General features: G+C 39.7%; 1 protein-coding gene across 1 annotated transcript in view; it reads left to right on the top strand.

Moving 5' to 3' along the window:
• Window positions 1-18,882, top strand: part of LOC141392833 (GTP-binding protein 10 homolog) — a 112,635-nt gene that overhangs the window by 58,558 nt on the left and 35,195 nt on the right. The window lies entirely within an intron of this gene.

Genomic DNA, 18,882 nt, shown 5'->3' on the forward strand with positions numbered 1-18,882 from the left:
ATTCGCAAATTGGGAAATCCCACCATATCTCAATAAATATGGAGGGCACAAGGGAAATAAAATACCTGGGGGTGACCAAAATCTAACCTAGAGGACGGCAGCTGGTCGTCTAGTACCATAGACAAGCAGATGTTAAGTCAACAGGAATAGTTGTCTTTGGATAGTAGACAGCGCGGTAGAGTCTACATAAACGGTGTTTGTACAGCGGTAGCGGGTGTCGGTCTTGAATCAAGCGGTTCGCCATAGAAATGTGATTTGGCAGACCCAGTACCATCCTAGGATACTATAGGCTGATCCCCTACTTATCTGAAGAGCAAATTATTACAGAAACTTCGAAAGGAGAAAGGGAAAATGTACCCCCTATAACGTTGACGAACATTGGAACACTGACAATGAAACGTAAGGACTCTTAGTGAAACATCAAGAGTGGCACAGCTAGAAGCACTATTTTTAAAAAATATAGACTGGGCATTCTGGCAATCTGTGAAATGCGATGGTGTGGAACAAGAGAAGAAATATACAGCAATGGAAACACTCTTCTCTTCAGCGACAAGGAAAAGCACAGGGAATGTGGTGTCGGAATTATAACAACATGGTTGCAGACCAATATTAGGAAATTTATTTATAAATTATTTTTATATATATAGATAAATTTATAATGCTACGCACCAACTGAAGATACAGAGGATGAAATTAAAGACGAATTCTATAGCCAAATTACTGCTACACTAAAAAAATATAGGGTAATTGCACCAATAGTCGGCCCTTTAACTTGTTTTTCATTTTTAAACTGGTGTCGCAGGTTGTGGGAATATAATTTTACTGTAAATATTTAATTTTACGCATTACTTAAGGGTTATGTTTCAGAATTTATAAACTTGTTTTTATTAATTATTTAATAAGTATTGCCAATTTGAATTTTTTTCAAAAAACATCCTATGTTCTAATAGTCGGCATGCATGTTCCTAAGTTCGGCCAATGATGTTCCAATAGTCGGCACCCCTTTTACCGTTGTAGAAAAAAGAAGAAACTTAAAAAAATAAGAATTTATTACGATTAAAAACCTACATAAATATATTTATATCAATTAATAAAACTTAAATCTGACAAATTCATTTACATTAATACAAATATAACAAAAAATTAATAATTTTAACATTTATATTTATTGAATTGAAATATCGCTCATTTACTAGAAGAGTGAAAAATCTCAAAAAATCAAGATTCGAGAAAAACACGTTTTAAGTTGGAAATGGAATTTTGACTACCCAACTTAAAAAGGTTATTACAGGAAAAATAAAACAACTACTTAGATCATATTTTGCAAAGAGTTAGCCAAATATCAGTGCTTAATTTATGTGCAAGATATATCATGATTTGAAGTGCTGTAGTGCACCATACACTTAAAAGCCTGAACTTTCGGAACGACCTCCGCTGGACCTCCGACCAACCTCCTCCGAACTTCGAAACTACCTCCTCTGGACCTCTGACCACCCTCCTGCGAACTTCGGAACTACCTCCACTGGACCACCGACCACCCTCCTCCGAACTTCGGAATTACCTCGAATGGACCTCTGACCACCCTCTTCCAAACTTCGGAACTACCTCGTCTGGACCTGCGACCACCCTCCTCCGAACATCGGAACTACCTCCTTCGGACCTCCAACCACCCTCCTCCGAACTTTGGAACTACCTCCTCCCGTTCTCCTACCGTCCTCCTCCGAACTACCTCCTCTGAACCTCCGACCATCCTCCTCTGAACTCCGGAAGTACCTCCTATGGACCGCCTATCACCCATCTTCGAACTTCGGGATAGCCTCCTCTGCACCTCCGCACAACTTGCTCTTTCCACATTCAGTCCACAGGAACATTAAAACCTGTGCGCTACTACACACGCAAAAACACACAAACGGCAAAAAATATGTTTCATTCGATTTTACTCTACGATTAAACACGTACTCCATTTCGAGTATTTTCACTCGCACTCTTATTTTGAAACTACGAGACAAAAAATACATATCTATTAAATTTTTATTTGTGGCCGACGTTAGGAACCATGTAAAAACTGGCATGTTCTAATAGTCGGCATACCTATGCCGACTATTGGAACAACTGTGATTTTATTGTTCCTATTGTCGGCATACCATAAATACGAAGAATTCGCATTTTTTATAAACATTTATTACTTCTGCTTTATTAGTTTTAGTAATATATAATATGACAGTCACTCATTTAAAAACAAGATATGAATTAATAGGATTTTTTACTTATTTTACTTTTATTTATAAACTAACAAATTTCTTAAAAAATGCACTTCAACACGTGTTGACAAATCAGTACCGTTAGAAACGACTATAAATGCTGAAATACCGTTCCCAGGACCATGAAAAATTGTATAGAGGGAGAAGGGAGTATATTTTATATAAATGTAATCTTATTTGACTATACAAATAACGGTATTCTTATTTATTCGTGTTTATATACAAATGTGGCCGAATACTGGAACCGGCCGACAATAGGAGCGTTTACCCTACCATCTAGGGATAAACTTCTGCTTACTGGGGATTTCAACGCAACGATTGGTAGCACCAACAATGGACTGTCACACATAATGCGAAAGAATGCACTCGGAAGAAAGAACAATAAAGGAGAAAGACTCAGAGAGCTCTGTCAAACTTATGAATTAGTTATTGGAGGATCAATATTTCCGCACAAAACAATACACAAATGCACATGGTCCCATCCCAACGGCCATTCTCGAAATCAAACAGACCACATCTGCATTCGTCGAAAGTAGAGAAGCTCACTGTTAGACGTGCGCACGAAGAGAGGTGCAGATATACATAGTGATCACGAGCTAGTAATCGTTGAGGTACAAATTAAATTAAAAAGATATCATGGGAAAGTACCTGCGGCAAAATCAAAAATTTAGCTGGCCTAGTTATCGGATATAAACAGAAAGCGATGGTACAGGAAAGAAATATGTTAAAATGCAGAAACTAGAAAATCCTAACTTCAAGGAAAGATATGAGGACACAGCGAAAGCAGTGAAGAAATCGGCTCGAGCTGACAAAAGAATACTTCGAGGATATGTCAAAAGATGCAGAAGTAGCTGCAGCAAGACACAACATCAGAGAACTGCACAATCTTATAAACCGCATCTCAAACAAAAATCCGAAACGGAATACAGTCATTAAAGATCTAATCGGCGAAACACTTACAAGCACCGAAGACCAAATCCGCAGATGGATGGAGCATTTTGAGACAATAAGCAATATAAGTGAACACATTAATACACCAAACGAGAGCATGCTCTCAAATATTATTCCCAGAAGCAATTGTCCAATATCGGAAACCCCTCCCACTGTTGACTAAATCGCTTCGGCAACATTGAAGCTAAAACGTAACAAATCCCCAGGAGAAGACACTATATCTCCTGGAATCCTTCAAACAAATTCAGTTATCTCGGTGGAAATTCTTTACCCATACATTCATCACGCCTGGTGTACTGAAGATATACCCAATTCGTGGACGAAAGGCGCGGTAATTAAATTACCGAAAAAGAACGGCCCAGCCATTTGTGACAATTGGTGAGGGATAACTCTCCTCAACACTATCTACAAAACTATGGCAATTTTAATAAATAAAAGGTTGGAATGTGTAGAGGAAACTCTAAAGGCCAGAACAGAGTCAAACGTCGCTTGCTTTGCTCGCGTCCCCAAATGTCAAATTATAAAGGAATGCCAGAGCCTCTTTGCAAATCCGCCTGCGTTCCCCTTTAGGAGGCTCTGGCATTCCTTTATAATTTGACATTTGGAAAGCAAGCAACGATTGATTCTCGAACAGGCAGGATTTCGTCTACATCGCAGCTGCGTCGATCAGATTAATACTCTACGTTTCATAATTGACCAGTCAATTGAATGGCGATCTCCATTATATCTAGTATTTATTGGAGTCAAAAGGCATTTGATTCCATCAAACGAAACGCCATATGGGACTTGGTGGATATCGCAGATTCAATGGGTCTAGAAATAAACATACAAATAAATAAATAATAAAATAAAGGGCCAGAAAATAAAGTACGTGCAATCTTTCTATTACCTGGAATCAATCATGTCAAATGATGGTAATATTGAAAAGCATGTAACAAGTAGACTGAACAAAGCTCGTTCAGCTTTTTGAAGACTGAGTAGGTGGTCAAACCAGCTATCACTGAAGACTAAATTAAGAAAACTCAATGCATGGGAGTGTGGGGGTGCAACCGTGGTACAATGGTATACACACCCGCCTTGCACGCAGAAGGTCGTAGGTTCGATTCCCCGGTCAAGCAACATCAAATATTCAACGGTGGCAAAATACCTCCTCAGTAATGTTGGCGACATTTCCTGAGTATTTCAGCCATGTACAACTTCTCTACAAGTGGTGTCTAAGAACACGCCGTTCGGACTCGGCGATAAACTGTAGGTCCCATATCATTGAGCTAATATGAATCGGGGTGCACTCATTGACATGAGAGAATTCTCCCTTGTTCCGATGTTTTTGGAACAATTATATTATTACAATGCATGTGTGAAATCTACACAACTCTATGGGAGTGGACATGGATGACGACACAAACAGCACGAATATTACAAGTTGTTATCAACAAATGCCTGCGAAAAATATGCAGAATATTTTGGCCCAACACAATCACAGAGTTATGGTCATTAACAAACGAAAAATCTATATTACGGCAAATTTTAAGAAAGAAATGGAGTTGGTCACACTCTGCGCAAGCCTCAATGCAGCATTCCAAGGACAGCGCTAGAATGTAACCCGCATAGGACGCCCAAGCAATACTTGGCGTAGAACAACGATGAAGGAACTACACAAACAATATAAAACTGTTCATGATTTAAAATCATTGTTGTGGCACAATATACAAAAATCTTGTAGAAGTCCTATGTTCCCAAGTGGAATAATTAAGGAAAAATATCTAAGTCCAGAATCGGCGAAATGTAGTTTGTTTCCCCCACTCTATCGCATAAACCAACATGGCGGCATAACTATTACAGAATGCTGCATGCCCAAGCCATGAGCATCGCCACTCTTTTAGCTCCCTAAACCTCAAAGCACCTATGAATGTCTGATACAGAATATTCAGCACAGCATTTAAAGTAGTCTATATAGGAAATCAGTAACTTTTATCGGTTGAAAATTTCTCTTGTTCTGATTCTGACCGTCAAGCTGGCTCTGGGTTTATCTCCAGTTCTAGAAATGTGGCTGTTTCGATGGGATGTAACCACAGATCTACTGGAGTTAATTGAGTAGGTTTGGCAGAGCAGATGTTATAAATTTTTAATATTTTGTAGAGTAGATCTTTTGATTGCCACCTATTGGCACCTATGCTCTTGGTTTCCGTTAGGTTAGGTTAGGTTAGGTTATAGGATGCGCAGCTGCTGTAAGTAGCAGCCACTCCACTCGGAGACCTTGTTGTCCATTGTGATCATCCTGGGTGTGGAGTAGTGTTGAAAGTTGATATGTAGTTGATGGTTGTAGGTGAAGTAAGTAGTTGCAGATCCGGTTGTGGTGATGGAGTGAAAAATAAGCTAAGGAGATGGAGATTAGTTTTGGATAGGAGAAATTATATAGAAAGTGAAGAGACAGGGGAGAAGTAGAAAAGGTAATAAGAGAGTGAAGGAGAGGAAAACAGATGATATTTAGAAGGTAGATTAACTAATATACTTAAGTTAACCCGCCCCATAGCCATTTAAGGCCTCTGCAGTATGTTAGCAATGCTGTGGGGTCGGAAGAGGAGAAGTGAGACAGGGATTCCGTCGTGTGAACGCCAAAAAGCCTGTGCCTTTTGGCACTCAATCTGGGACACAGACAGAGAAGATGTTTAATTGTCTCCATCTCCTCCACGTCCTCACACAGCCTACAGTAGTCACTGCTGCTGTTATCCCATATGCAAGTCATAGATCTAATGTTGCAGTGACCAGTAATGATCCCAACAACAACTCTGATCTCCGACTTGCACAACGAGAGAAGGGAAACATTTCTACGCGCCGAGATTACCGGCCAGATTGACTTTGCAACCCGACATCCAGGAGCATCTAGCCAAGTACTTTTGGTTTTCTCAACGTAGAACCTGGGGAGTTTGTCTATGAAATGACAAAGCGGAGGTTTCACACCAACCTCCACTTGCATGTTGGTTGATTGTGATCCCCGCCTCGCCAGTTCATCCACAATCTCATTTCCCTCAACACCACAGTTACCAGGTACCCAACAAAATCTTACTGACATACCACAGGTTTTCAAGATAGACCTACAATCTCGAACGATCCTAGACTTTATAGTGAAAGACCCTACTGCTTTTAGCGCTGCCTGGCTGTCTACATATATAGTGACTGCCCTGTTTGCTAAGAATTGTCGCGGCACGTTGCACACTACTTAGCTTAGAAAGGTTTGATTTATTGCTGAGTACGTGCCACCAAACAAGACAACCATAGGTCAGGATAGAATAAACCACAGTCCTATACAGCCAGTGTATTACATGTGGTTTGAGACCCCAGCTCTTACCTATGGTATTCTTGCCTCTCTTTGTTCGCTCCTCGGTATTCCTCTTCCAACAAAGCTTGTGGTCGAGGACCACACCAAGATACTTTGCTTCCGTGGAGAGGCCTAATTGCACTCCATCTAGAGTTGGTGGAACGAAAGCAGCAATCTTTCTATTCCTGGTGAAAAGTACCAGCTCTGTCTTCGTCGGATTCACACCAAGTCCATTATGGTGGGCCCAACGTGAGAGCTTCACTAGAGCACCTTGCATAAGTTCAGACAGCGTAGATAAGAATTTCCCGCTAATTAGAATGACTACGTCATCCGCATACGCAACCACCTTGGTTTTTAGCTTGTCGAACTCCGTAAGTATCCCGTTCAGTACCAGAAGCCACAGCAGGGGTGATAAAACTCCTCCCTGTGGCGTTCCTCTGGTAACCGACTTCTTTATAGAACTCTCTCCTAAGCCAAGATCGTACAATTATCTGTATACTTAACGATCCTAATGCCGTCTGGGGCGGGGTGGAAAAGAGGAGAGGTTAAACAGTTACGGAGATAACAACACAACTTGGGGAACTCCCAGTTTCAGTATACGGGGCTTGGACTTCTTGTTCCTGAATTCCACGTACGACTGGCGTCCACACTTATAATTGATTTTCCAACGTTTCAAACTGGGCAGAAGGGTAATCTGGTCAATGTCCTCAAACAGCGTGGAGTGCATGACAGTGTGAAGGGATTTTGATAAGTCGGCTTTCACACGGCCTGCTCTGGTTGAGTCCTCGACTAATATGTATGGAGAAGGTGTGCAAGCTGATGATCGGCAACTGGATAGCTATTTCTGACGCTGGGGTGTCTAGCGACGGTTGAGAACATTATTAATGTACCTGACTCCCGGCCCATCCAGCTGTTTCAGCATTACCATAAAGATTCCATCAGGGCCCAAGAATTTGGATGACATTCGCAATATCATCCATTGTAATTTGTGGTGGTTCATCCTCGGCAGGAAGAGATCTGTTGCGATTCTCTTCGCTCTGTCTCCCGGGGTGCTCGACTGAAATAATTTGCGCACATCTTCGGATCAGTCAGCGTAACGTCGCCAAACGTGATTGAGGTCCTGTCTTCCTTCTTTCTAGGGTTCGAGAGTGACTTAACTGTTGCCCACAATTCACTTATTCCGGCTCCAATGTTGCAATTCTTCAGATGATTTAACCAACCCTTGTGATGAACCCACTTCCAGCATATATTGCATCTCATCGAAGTTTGAGTGTGGTGGATGTGAATGTGACAATCCGAGCACATTCATATTGGTCCTGGGTTTTCCTCCGTCTCGGCACGGATCAAAAGAATGCGGAGTAGGCATTTCGAAATGTGCTGCTCCCAACACAGAAAAACGACACGAATATAAATATATGTATACTGATGTGGCAGCCGCTGGCCGGAATACGGGTGTTATGTAGTTCTGGGGGATTGTCACAGAGCCTGTAGTTGTCATTCTATTTGATGCTCATGGACCTTATGCGGCAGTGACCCTACAGCAATTCAGATTTACTAAGTGAGAGTAGGGAAGCGTTTCTACTTCCTGAGATAACAAGAAAAATTTACCTCAATATCTTGCATTTACAGCTTTTGTCTATGGAGTCCGTGACCACTCTACATTATCCCTGAAAATAAATGAGCGTCTCATGTCCACTTTTTCACAGTACACACCAGCTTCCGTTTGACTAATCAGTGAAAATGGCTAGCTGTTAGAGATTATGTCCTGCTCCCAATCATTCATTTCCCAAAATGTCAACTGTGTTGAAGTCCAGACTCGGCGAAATGTAGCCGATTTCACCTCCTCTGTCACTTAGTTGTAGAATTCTTGAATACCCAAGCCATGGACATCGCCACACATCTAGCTCCCTGAACTTCAAACCACCTCCAGATCAGCGATTGGCGGCGGGCGCTTACTGAGAGCAAGTGAGCATAAATTGCAATGCATTTTATATTGAAATTTACGCTCACTTGCTCTCAGTAAGCGCCCGCCGCCTATTGCTGCTCTACATACCTGACACTGAACCTGAATGTTCAGAAGTTGAATGATACAGTAATGAGATTTGATGCACCTCGCTGTGCATTACTTTGCTTGGACCTGATCAAATTAAATCTCAGGGCATGCAGCTAGACAAGCAGAACTTTAATTTGTGTTTGTGGTCTCTCTTTTGTTTGTGGTCTGATTCCCCAACTTTTGCATATAGAGTTATTGCAGGAATTTAGGGCAATGAAGTCACTCAATGTACATTCATCAGTCTTCCTTTTCTATATTAGTCTTAATATCAGTAGTAAAAGGTTTTTCTACATCGGAACCCTCACCAAAAATGCTTCCTTAGGATCAATTATTCATCAGCTTTTATTGGAATTAAATGTTATATGGTTGAATCTGTCTGAACGCATCTATTAAATACTCCTTACAAATTTTTAAGCCACGAAAGTAGTTTCCTCATTTTCGGCAGATTTCTTCTCAGCAACAACTTTTGTAGTCTCTACAACTTTTTTTGGTACAACTTGAACGGTAGCAGCGGGTTGTACTGGTTGTACAACAGCAGCATGAGCAACGCCAGCAGTTTGGAAAGTTTTGTTGGCCAATGGATTTTTGACAACGAACTTTTTCAGTGGACGTTGTCTCAATTGACGATTGCCTTGTAAACGTCTTTGGAAAAATCCTTGTTGTTGACCATTTCTAGCTAAGAAACGTCTTTGGGCCAACATGCGTCTACGTTGAGGCAAATTTCTGCCTTGGATAAATTGTGCTGAAACAATATGTTAGTAGTAATATTCTACCAAGAATTCTGAAACTTACCATGAACAACAGCCACAATTATACAGAAGACTAATGCAAGAGTTATGAATTTCATGTTTATTTCGACGTAATGAATATTCAAATTGAACTAATAGATTTTATGTGAAATGGTAACTATTTAAAGGGAACTTTTCTGAGAGAAAGAATTTTAAACGGAAATCTGTTTCGATATGTTTTAAAAAATCTAACGACAATTACAGCTGAAGTTTGTTATTTAAATAATTACACAATTTTTCCTTTACATTTGTTTAAACAAAGATTATTTAATTAAATCAAATGTTAATTTAAAACAATCAATAATAAAATTTGTTTTATTGTTTGTTTTATACATAATTTGTTAAATCGAGGCCCGAATGTTAAGTGAAGGAAAATTAACTAGAATGAATGGCATTAAGAGTTTAAAATGTCAATTGTGGGAATTTTCACAGAAATGTAAGACGGTTGGTTGTGAGCTTCGGACATATTTTCAATTGTGGAAATCCCACGGCGAGGGTTTCTTTGATATCGGATTGACCCGGAACCACACAACACCCGTATTCCGACCAGCGGCTGCCACCTCAGTGTACATATGTTTGTATTTGTATCGTTTTTCTATGTTGGGTCTATAGAAGCACATTTTCTTTCAGAAAGGGTCTGTAGAAGCACCCTTTCTTTCAGAAAGCGTCTATAGAGACACCCTTTCTTTCAGAAAGCACCCTTTCTTTCAAAATGTGTCTATAGAGACACCCCTTCTTTCAGGAAACATCCTTTTTTTCAAAAACGGTCTGTAGAAGCACCTCTTCTTTCAGAAAGGTTCTATAGAATCACCTTTTCTTTCAGAAAGGGTCTACTGACGCACCCTTTCTTTCAGAAAAGGTTTATAGAAGCACTCTGTAGGAGCGCGCGTTCTCTCAGAAAGTGTATATAGAAGCACCTGGGTTAGTACAGCAGAGATCATCGTTCCACAGCGATGTTTGCAGCCTCCGAGGTAAGATCGAGGAAATACTGGAATTTATGAGTCGCGGCGGTTAAGAAAACCAAGTTCAACAACAACTGCAGCTTACAGCGTGATGATGGTTACCACGTACTAAGGAATCATCGCATCAGTAATGGAGGTGGGGGATTAGCTTTCTTTTGCACCAGTCTACCCAACACAAATCTATCTCGCTTGAGCCTGTCTCTAATGACTCGTACATGGAATTTATGGGGGTGGAAGTCAGGTGTGGGACTGTCAAGGTAAAGTTACTTAACGTATACATCCCACCGATAAATTGCTGTACTCCAGGTCATAGGGCCAACAATTGCCCGCCTTTGGAAGGTTATAACCGACTGGTCTTGGGGCACTTTAAAGCTGATCATGAGTTGCGACATTCGGTCCTCGAAGGCCGGTCAATGGGGACACCCCTACCAGAATTAGCGGAGAGTGTCACAGTTCACCAGATATAACCATCGTGTTTCTCTTGGCTCAGACCATCACCCATAATTGTCTCCATCGGCAGACTGCTCGAATTCACACCTCTGAATGCCACACTTTTATTAATCATGGGGAAGCTAACTGGCCTAGTTGCAGAGAGTTCACTTATCACCGCAGAGAGAGAGAGAGCAGAGAGGACGTTCCTAGACATAATCACTAATATACCTCCATCACTATATACCTCCTAGTTGAATACCCGAAGTGAGAACAAATTTCCCAGCAGCAGCCACTCTTTTATCAATCATGGGGAAGCTAACTGGCCTAGTTGCAGAGAGTTCACTTATCACCGCTTCAGAGATCTTCCCAACCCTTCAGATGTTCGGGTAGCAGAGAGGACGTTCCTAGACATCATCACCAATGCGGATGCTCGCTATATACCTACTAGTTCAATACCCGAAATGAGAACAGCAGAGAGGACGATATTAGCAAATGTGCATGATTAGCTTCGTCGAGCCAACCCCAGACTCTAGTAGCGGACACTGAAAGTTAACAGGTTGGTCGGCGAGCATAAGCGGAACAAGTGGCTAAATAATATGAAGAGTTGCAACATTGGCGCTGGAATAAGTGAATTGTGGGCCCTGGAAATAAGTAAGACAGGACATCAGTCTCGCTGACTGATCCGAAAAGAAGGGCAAATTATTTTGTCGTTTGTCGAGCATCACGAAAGAAGAAAAGGCGAGTACTACGGAGCATTAGATTACTTCCCGCCTAAGAGGAACCACCATAATTTGCAGTAGATGATCTTGCGAATGCCATCAGCAACGCTAAATCATCCAAAGCGTTAGGCCCTGATGGGATTTCCATGGTAAAGCTGACAAAGCTGGATGAGCCGGAAGTCGAATATCTCACCAAAGTCCCCAACCTTTCGATAGCCACCCACAAGTATGGAAATGGGTAGGGTGGTACCGCTACTAAAGTCAGGCAAGAATGACAGCAAATGTGAATCGCACAGACCGACTTCGCCTTTGTCGCCCGTAGCAAAGACTTTACTCTACACCAGCATCAGAAACAACTACCCATTTGCCGATCATCAGTATAGGTTCCAAAAGCAGCACTGCACGCCATCTCCTCCCATATCAGTAGAGGACTCAACCAGAAGAAGTCGTGATCTAGATAAAGAGGTCCAACGTAACAAGAGAGAACCCAAGACGCAGCTACCATAAACAACTATCGTGGGAATGCGGTCCTTGGAGAACATCCGACATCTATCGCAGCTGAAGAGCGTCAGTCGCCACAACAGAGTAATTCTGCCCTCAAGTATGTTCGAGATGGTGCAGCCGTCTAAATTTCTATAGGGCAATGATTGCTGACACCGTGCAAAACATCTGTCCAGCATGCGGCACAAGACCGCACGACACACTGCACATTTTTAACTGACCTGTCAAACCTACTCAACTTACTACAGCAGATTAGTAATTACAACCTATCGCAGCAGTCACATTCCTAGAACTGGAGATAGGCGCCGAATTAAGCAGAAAAATAAACATAAACTTACTCATAATGAAGTCCGGAATTTTTCCAAAGTGTAGAACACTAGACCGAGTGCCGAGACAATCGATGAAAAGAATCTGGCAGGTGATACCAATAGCGTACTGAATATCTGGAAGGAACATTTCGTCAAGCTTTTCGTATCGAATATGAACGACGATGAAGATCCCAAACGGGAGATTATGGCAGCAATTCATCGGCTGAGAAACAATACAAGAGACAAAAAGGTTTGTGCCGACCGTAGAGGAAGATGAACATACCAAGGATATATTCTAAGAGAGACAGAGGCATTGCAAATAAAGTGCTGTCGACTGTCAAAAAGTTGTAACGTCGAAAACAAAGGAGTTCGTCTCATGTTGGCGGAAAAGGCCTCGCTGCATAGTACTTGTACATACGATAAACGATAAACAAACAAATTTCTGACGGAATGTTTTTAGGCTCAAAGAAGACTAAATACCAAATTTCCTATATTTCGGTAAGAGAATGTGGCTAAAACTTAAAAAATACCGATAATCAAGAAGTACGCTTCTATGGGGATATAGGAAGACGTGGACCTATACTTATAATACTCCTCTGGAATCTATATATATAAAAATGGTGTAAAAAATGTATAGTAATTCATAAAATGATAACGGCTAGGCCGATTTCTGTAAAATTTTTTGTCAGTTATTCGTATTTTCGAGGAGAAGGTCTTTACGGAAGAAAATTTTGGAAAATCTCTCTGGAAAAGTCGGAAAATTGGAAAAACCGAAAATTGAGTTTTTGTATGAAATTTTATTCCTTAATAGCGAGACGAAGTTCGCCGGGTCCGCTATATTTTATAATTGTTGGAAGACGAAATAACGAATTTCTGCCATTTCGTTGGATATTGACGTCACAATCTTCAGTATTACGAAAATGGGGGCTATAGGGGCTATATCGAAACGTGGACCTATACCGACGAATTTTAGTCAGAAATGGGGCAATATGAAAGCGTGGACCTGTACAGACATATTTCTGGCGAACAGTTTTATATCACATTGAAGACTAAATACCAAATTTCAGCCATTTCGGTGGAATATTGAGGGCACAACGTTCAAAATACCGAAAATCGGGAGGTACCGTTCTATGGGGGCTATATGAAGGCATGGACCGATACCGACAAAGTCCTGGGGGAAAGTTTTATACCACCAACGTAGACTAAGTTAAAAATTTCAACCATTTTGGTAGGATAATGAAGCTAAAACCTTCAAAATACCGAAAATCGGGAGGTACCGTTCTATGGGGGCTATATGAAGTTGTGGACCGATACCGACAAAATTCTGGGGCAAAGTTTTATACCCCTAAAGAAGACTACGTACCAAATTTCAGCCGTTTCGGTGGAATATTGAGGCCACAACGTTCAAAATACCGAAAATCGGGAGGTACCGTTCTATGGGGGCTATATGAAGCTGTGGACCGATACCGACAAAATTCTGGGGTAAAGTTTTATACCCCTAAAGAAGACTACGTACCAAATTTCAGCCATTTTGGTAGGATAATGAAGCTAAAACTTTAAAAATACCGAAAATCGGGAGGTACCGTTCTATGGGGGCTATATGAAGGTGTGGACCGATATATCCCATTTTCAATACCAACCATCCTGCAAGTAATAAAAACTTCTGTACCAATTTTTGACTCTCTATCTTTAAAATTGCGAGCTGTATCTTGATTTCAACAGACAGACGGACGGACGGACTGACGGACGGACGGACAGACGGACATGGTCAAATCGACATAGAATTTTATGCTGATCAATAATATATATACTTTATAGGGTCTCCGACGAATATTTCGATGTGTTACAAACGGAATGACAAATTTAATTATACCCTCCATATGGTGGAGGGTATAAAAATAAACTTACAAACTTACGAGGGAAAAATGTGATCGGGAGAAATTGGAAGTCCGAAAATTTTACCAAAGTGTAGAACACCAGACTGAAGGGTATAGTGCCGAGACAATCTCCTGTAAAGACGATGAAAGGAATCTGGTATCTAATACCAATAGCTTACTGAGGATCTGGAAGGAACATTTCGTCAAGCTTTTCGTATCGAATATGGACGACGATGAAGATACTTGGGAGTCAATCCCAAACGGAAGATCATGACAGCAATTCATCGGCTGAAAAACAAGACCGGTGGCGACATCCTGATAAGAAGTAGGCATCAGTTGAAAATTTGGATGGAAGAATACATACACAATGGATTGGAACCTCAGTCTGCTATGTCCCGTGTATAAGAGACAAAAAGGTTTGTGCCGACCGTATAGAAAGATGAACATACCAAGGATATATTCTATGAGAGACAGAGGCTTAAGTCTCCTACCCATTGCAAATAAAGTGCTGTCGACTGTCAAAAAGTTGTAACGTCGAAAACAAAGGAGTTCGTCTCAAGTTGGCTGAAAAGGCCCCGGTGCATAGTACTTGTACATACGATGAACGATAAACAAACTAACTGCTGACATATTAGGTTATATAACGCAATAGGTTTGTTGTGTACTGTTCGGGGCCGAAGTTTTTACAAAAAGTAGAAATTGAGGATTATTTAAACAACTATTTAGGTTATACATATGGTGTCCGGACATAACTCCCACGGAAATAACTCCCAAAACTCGTTGGAAGTTATGTCCGCAAAGCAAAACGAACATAACGCCAAAAAAAACGCTGACATAACTCCCAACGAATTTCGAGCATATTGATGGTGCCCGAAAGGGATGTGTACTATTATATTTAACCGAAGAGAAACAACTTTTTTTGGAAAAAGCCAATATTTAAATAAAACCACGAATGAACACATTAAAAGATACGTTTGCACATGAAGTTGCAAAGCCCACTCTTCAAGCAAACAGGGTTAGATCTGTATTCAATACGGAGTGTCAAAACAATAAAAATTGTGCTCAATTGGTTACTTTTAATAAAATGCAACGTCATTTGCGAAGGCTTAAGTGTGAAACAATGCCGAAATCTCCACAAAATCCTCAAGATTTCATATAATTATTTAAAAATGAGATTCATGTTGGTGTTTGGAATGTGTGAAAGCAACATTACAGAAAAGTTTTACCAGACTACAATATTCGATAACCAATCACAATCTGCGGATATAATCAATAATTAATTATTTATGTTTCTCAAGATAGACATGTAAGTACATATAATTTTACACGATTTTTGTTTTTTCTCAAATAATGAAATTTTTTTCCCAAAAATGTTCAATATAAAAAGGTAAAGTTATTTCGAAAAAGGCATGAGAAATGCAATATGTGCTGTTTATCCTAATATTAAGCTAAAAGGGTGTTGGTTTCATTTTTTCAGGCTGTACGTCGAAGGGCTTCCCAATTAAAAACTTTAGCCCCAATTTTAAAAAGATGCACCGATTCCAAACGGATTTTAAAGAAACTGCTGGTATTACCACTTTTACGCCCAGAAGCCATCGTAGAAGACTTCAACATATGCAAAAATGGGGGCATACATAAATCCAATTTTTAACAGAGACGAGGATAACTTATTTGTCAACACTTATTCCAAAACACGGGAGCTTTTGGACTTTTTAAAAATAATTAAACAAGACGAATTTCGACAATTCACTGAGTTTTCTCAAACGATACGCTTACACGCAGACAAATATATGTTAGAAATATGTTTGGATCCAACCAAATATTTGTTTGGGACTGATTGCAAAAATATATATGATTGGATCCAAACATAATTTGCTTGTGTCCAAACAAATATATGTTTGAAATATTTTGTAACATATATCAATTTAATATGTTTGGGTACCAACATATTTTTTATGTTAGAACAAATTTTTTATGGGTGGAGGGGATTTTGGTGAAAGAGAGTAACAACAGCAGTTGCGGGATGCTGGTTTATAATAAAGATTTCGTTACGATGTCGGTACGATTGGTTTGCTGTTTTCATCGGTCTCATCGTCTCGCCATCACATTGACAATGTATCAACAAACCACAACACAACCCCCACCATCGCGAGGGGGGGGGGGGGGGGGGTACCGTCGAAAATTCGACGGTACAGGTATATGGGGGCTCTATAGACACATGGACCTATGCCACAATTTTAGGTGGAGAAATTTGTTGACCTCTAGGAATCCTAAAATTTAAAATACATCAAAAAATATAGGTGAATACTTCAAAATACCGAAAATCGGAGGGTACCGTTATATGGGGGCTATTGCAAAACGTGGACCTATATACACAATTTTTGGTAGATGAGTTTCTCGACCCCTAGAATCCCCATATGGTAATATAGCTAATTCGGTCTGAAAATGTGGCTACAAACTTCAAAATACCGAAAATCGGAAGGTACCGTTATGTGGGCGCTATTCCATTCCTATTACATCATATTCATTGAAATTATGCCTACGTGCATAATAAACATATATACAAATTTTCAATTGTCTATCTCAATTAGTTTAGTAGTTATTAATTTTTTCCCGCTAGATTTGGATTTCGCCCACAGTGCATCGTCTCACGATAACATTGAGACTTTCCCAGCCAACAATTTTTGCCGATGGCTCTGATATCAGATTTTTTTCCGAGATTTCGTAACCTTTCTTTCCGATTATTTTCCGAGTGCTCTGCACAATCTCGGAAGGGAAATTTTGATTTGTTTTCTTTCCGATTATTTTCCGAGTGCTCTGCACAATCTCGGAAGGGAAATTTTGATTTGTTTTCTTTCCGATTAGTTTCCGAGTACTCTGCACATAATCTGAATAATCTGAATTTTTGATCTGTGTATTTTTCTGGCGAGCAAAAATCCCGAACTCTGGTTGAGAGTTAATTGTATACAAACAACGCCAGCGGCAAGGGAAATTTCTTTGCTTTGTTTGCATGCTGTACCTTGTTTTTTAGTTATTTCGCAGCAGTTAAGTGAGTAAGACGTAGCGGAACAAATTATTGTGTGTTTTAAAACAAATTAAAATTGGAAGTTTGCATACACATTTTGTAAAAATATGTTTATAATAACAAATATTAATAATTCTATTTTAGATACGCCAAATAAAGAACAACATCGTGATGACACATGGAAACTTTCTTAGGAAAAGTTGTGTTTTATAATTTTGCAAACACACAATATCAGCGGGCAGCAGCAATGAATACTATTAAATCCAACTTGTAAAGATGATGAAATAAAGAATAAAAAAATTCGCATTAAACATCCGAACATTTTTCGAAATATAAATCACCGGAATTTTTTCCGATTTTCAGATAAAACATTACGAAATTATTCAGATTTTTTCCATATATCGGATAAAATATCCGATAATCTTCCGATTTTTTTTCCGAATATCGGATCAAATATCCGATAATCTTCCGAGTTTTTTCCGAATATCGGATCAAACATCCGATAATCTTCCGATTTTTTTCCGAACATCGGATCAAACATCCGATAATCTTCCGATTTTTTTCCGAATATCGGATCAAACATCCGATAATCTTCCGATTTTTTACCGAATATCGGATCAAACATCCGATAATTTTCCGATTTTTTTCCGAATATCGGATCAAACATCCGATAATCTTCCGAATTTTTTCAGATTTTCGAATGTTCCTTCCGAGTTTTTTCCGAAATTGTGCAGATAATCGAAAATTCCCTTAAAAATTTCCCTTTTTTTATTCGAGTTTTTTTTGCGAATTCGTTCAGAATTCGGAAAGAAACTCTAATATTCCTTCCGATTTTTTTCCGATAAAACTTTCCGAATTCGTGGGCACCCTCACACAATTTTGTTCCGATTTCTGAACGAATTCGACATCAGAATCGCATACTTGTGCAGAGTTTCGTTCCGAATTCGGAAAAAAATCGGAAAAAATTGTTAGCTGGGTTTATCAACAAACCACACACACAACAACAACTACCGCTGTCGCAACAATTGTTGTGAGTTAACTGACAAACCGACAAACCAAACAACTACAGTGCGTTTGGTGTCGAAAAAACAAAGTTCGTATAGTCAAATACTTCGCAACTACATTTGTAATTTCTTTAATATAAAACAGAATGCGGCATCTCTTTACTCGCGAGCAAGCAAAGAAAGCTTCCCTCTCCACTCACTAATTGAAAAACCATGCTTTGTCCAGCGTGACCGTTGTGCCACTAAAGTATCAATTTTGACACTTTTTTTCTGCATTGATACTTCTGGGCCACTTTTTTATTTTGATACCAAATGTGCCACTTTTTTAAATTTTGTGATACTTTTTCATACCTTGTGCCACTATTTTTAAATTAAATACTTTGTAATTCAAACTCTACTTAAATCACAAGGTGCAATAGAAAAAAGCGTCGAACTACACGATTTTGAATTGAAGTAACATACGGCACTTTTTTATTAGTTTCTTTTTAAGTGATATTTGCGTATGTAAAAACCAGTTTTTTTGGTTGGTAGAAATGAACGAAATTGCTTGGTAATGTTAGACAGACAGTTTGATCCGCATAACAACTACACTGAAGACTCTTCTTATCAAGTGAAGGTATCTACATTATATCCCGTTTAGACTATGCTTGGTTTAGCAAATCCTGTGGATTTTAGTTGTCAT

This window comes from Musca autumnalis, unplaced genomic scaffold (assembly GCF_047663935.1).
Source record: "Musca autumnalis isolate F117 unplaced genomic scaffold, ASM4766393v1 scaffold_2, whole genome shotgun sequence".
NCBI classification, from domain to species: Eukaryota; Metazoa; Arthropoda; class Insecta; order Diptera; family Muscidae; genus Musca; species Musca autumnalis.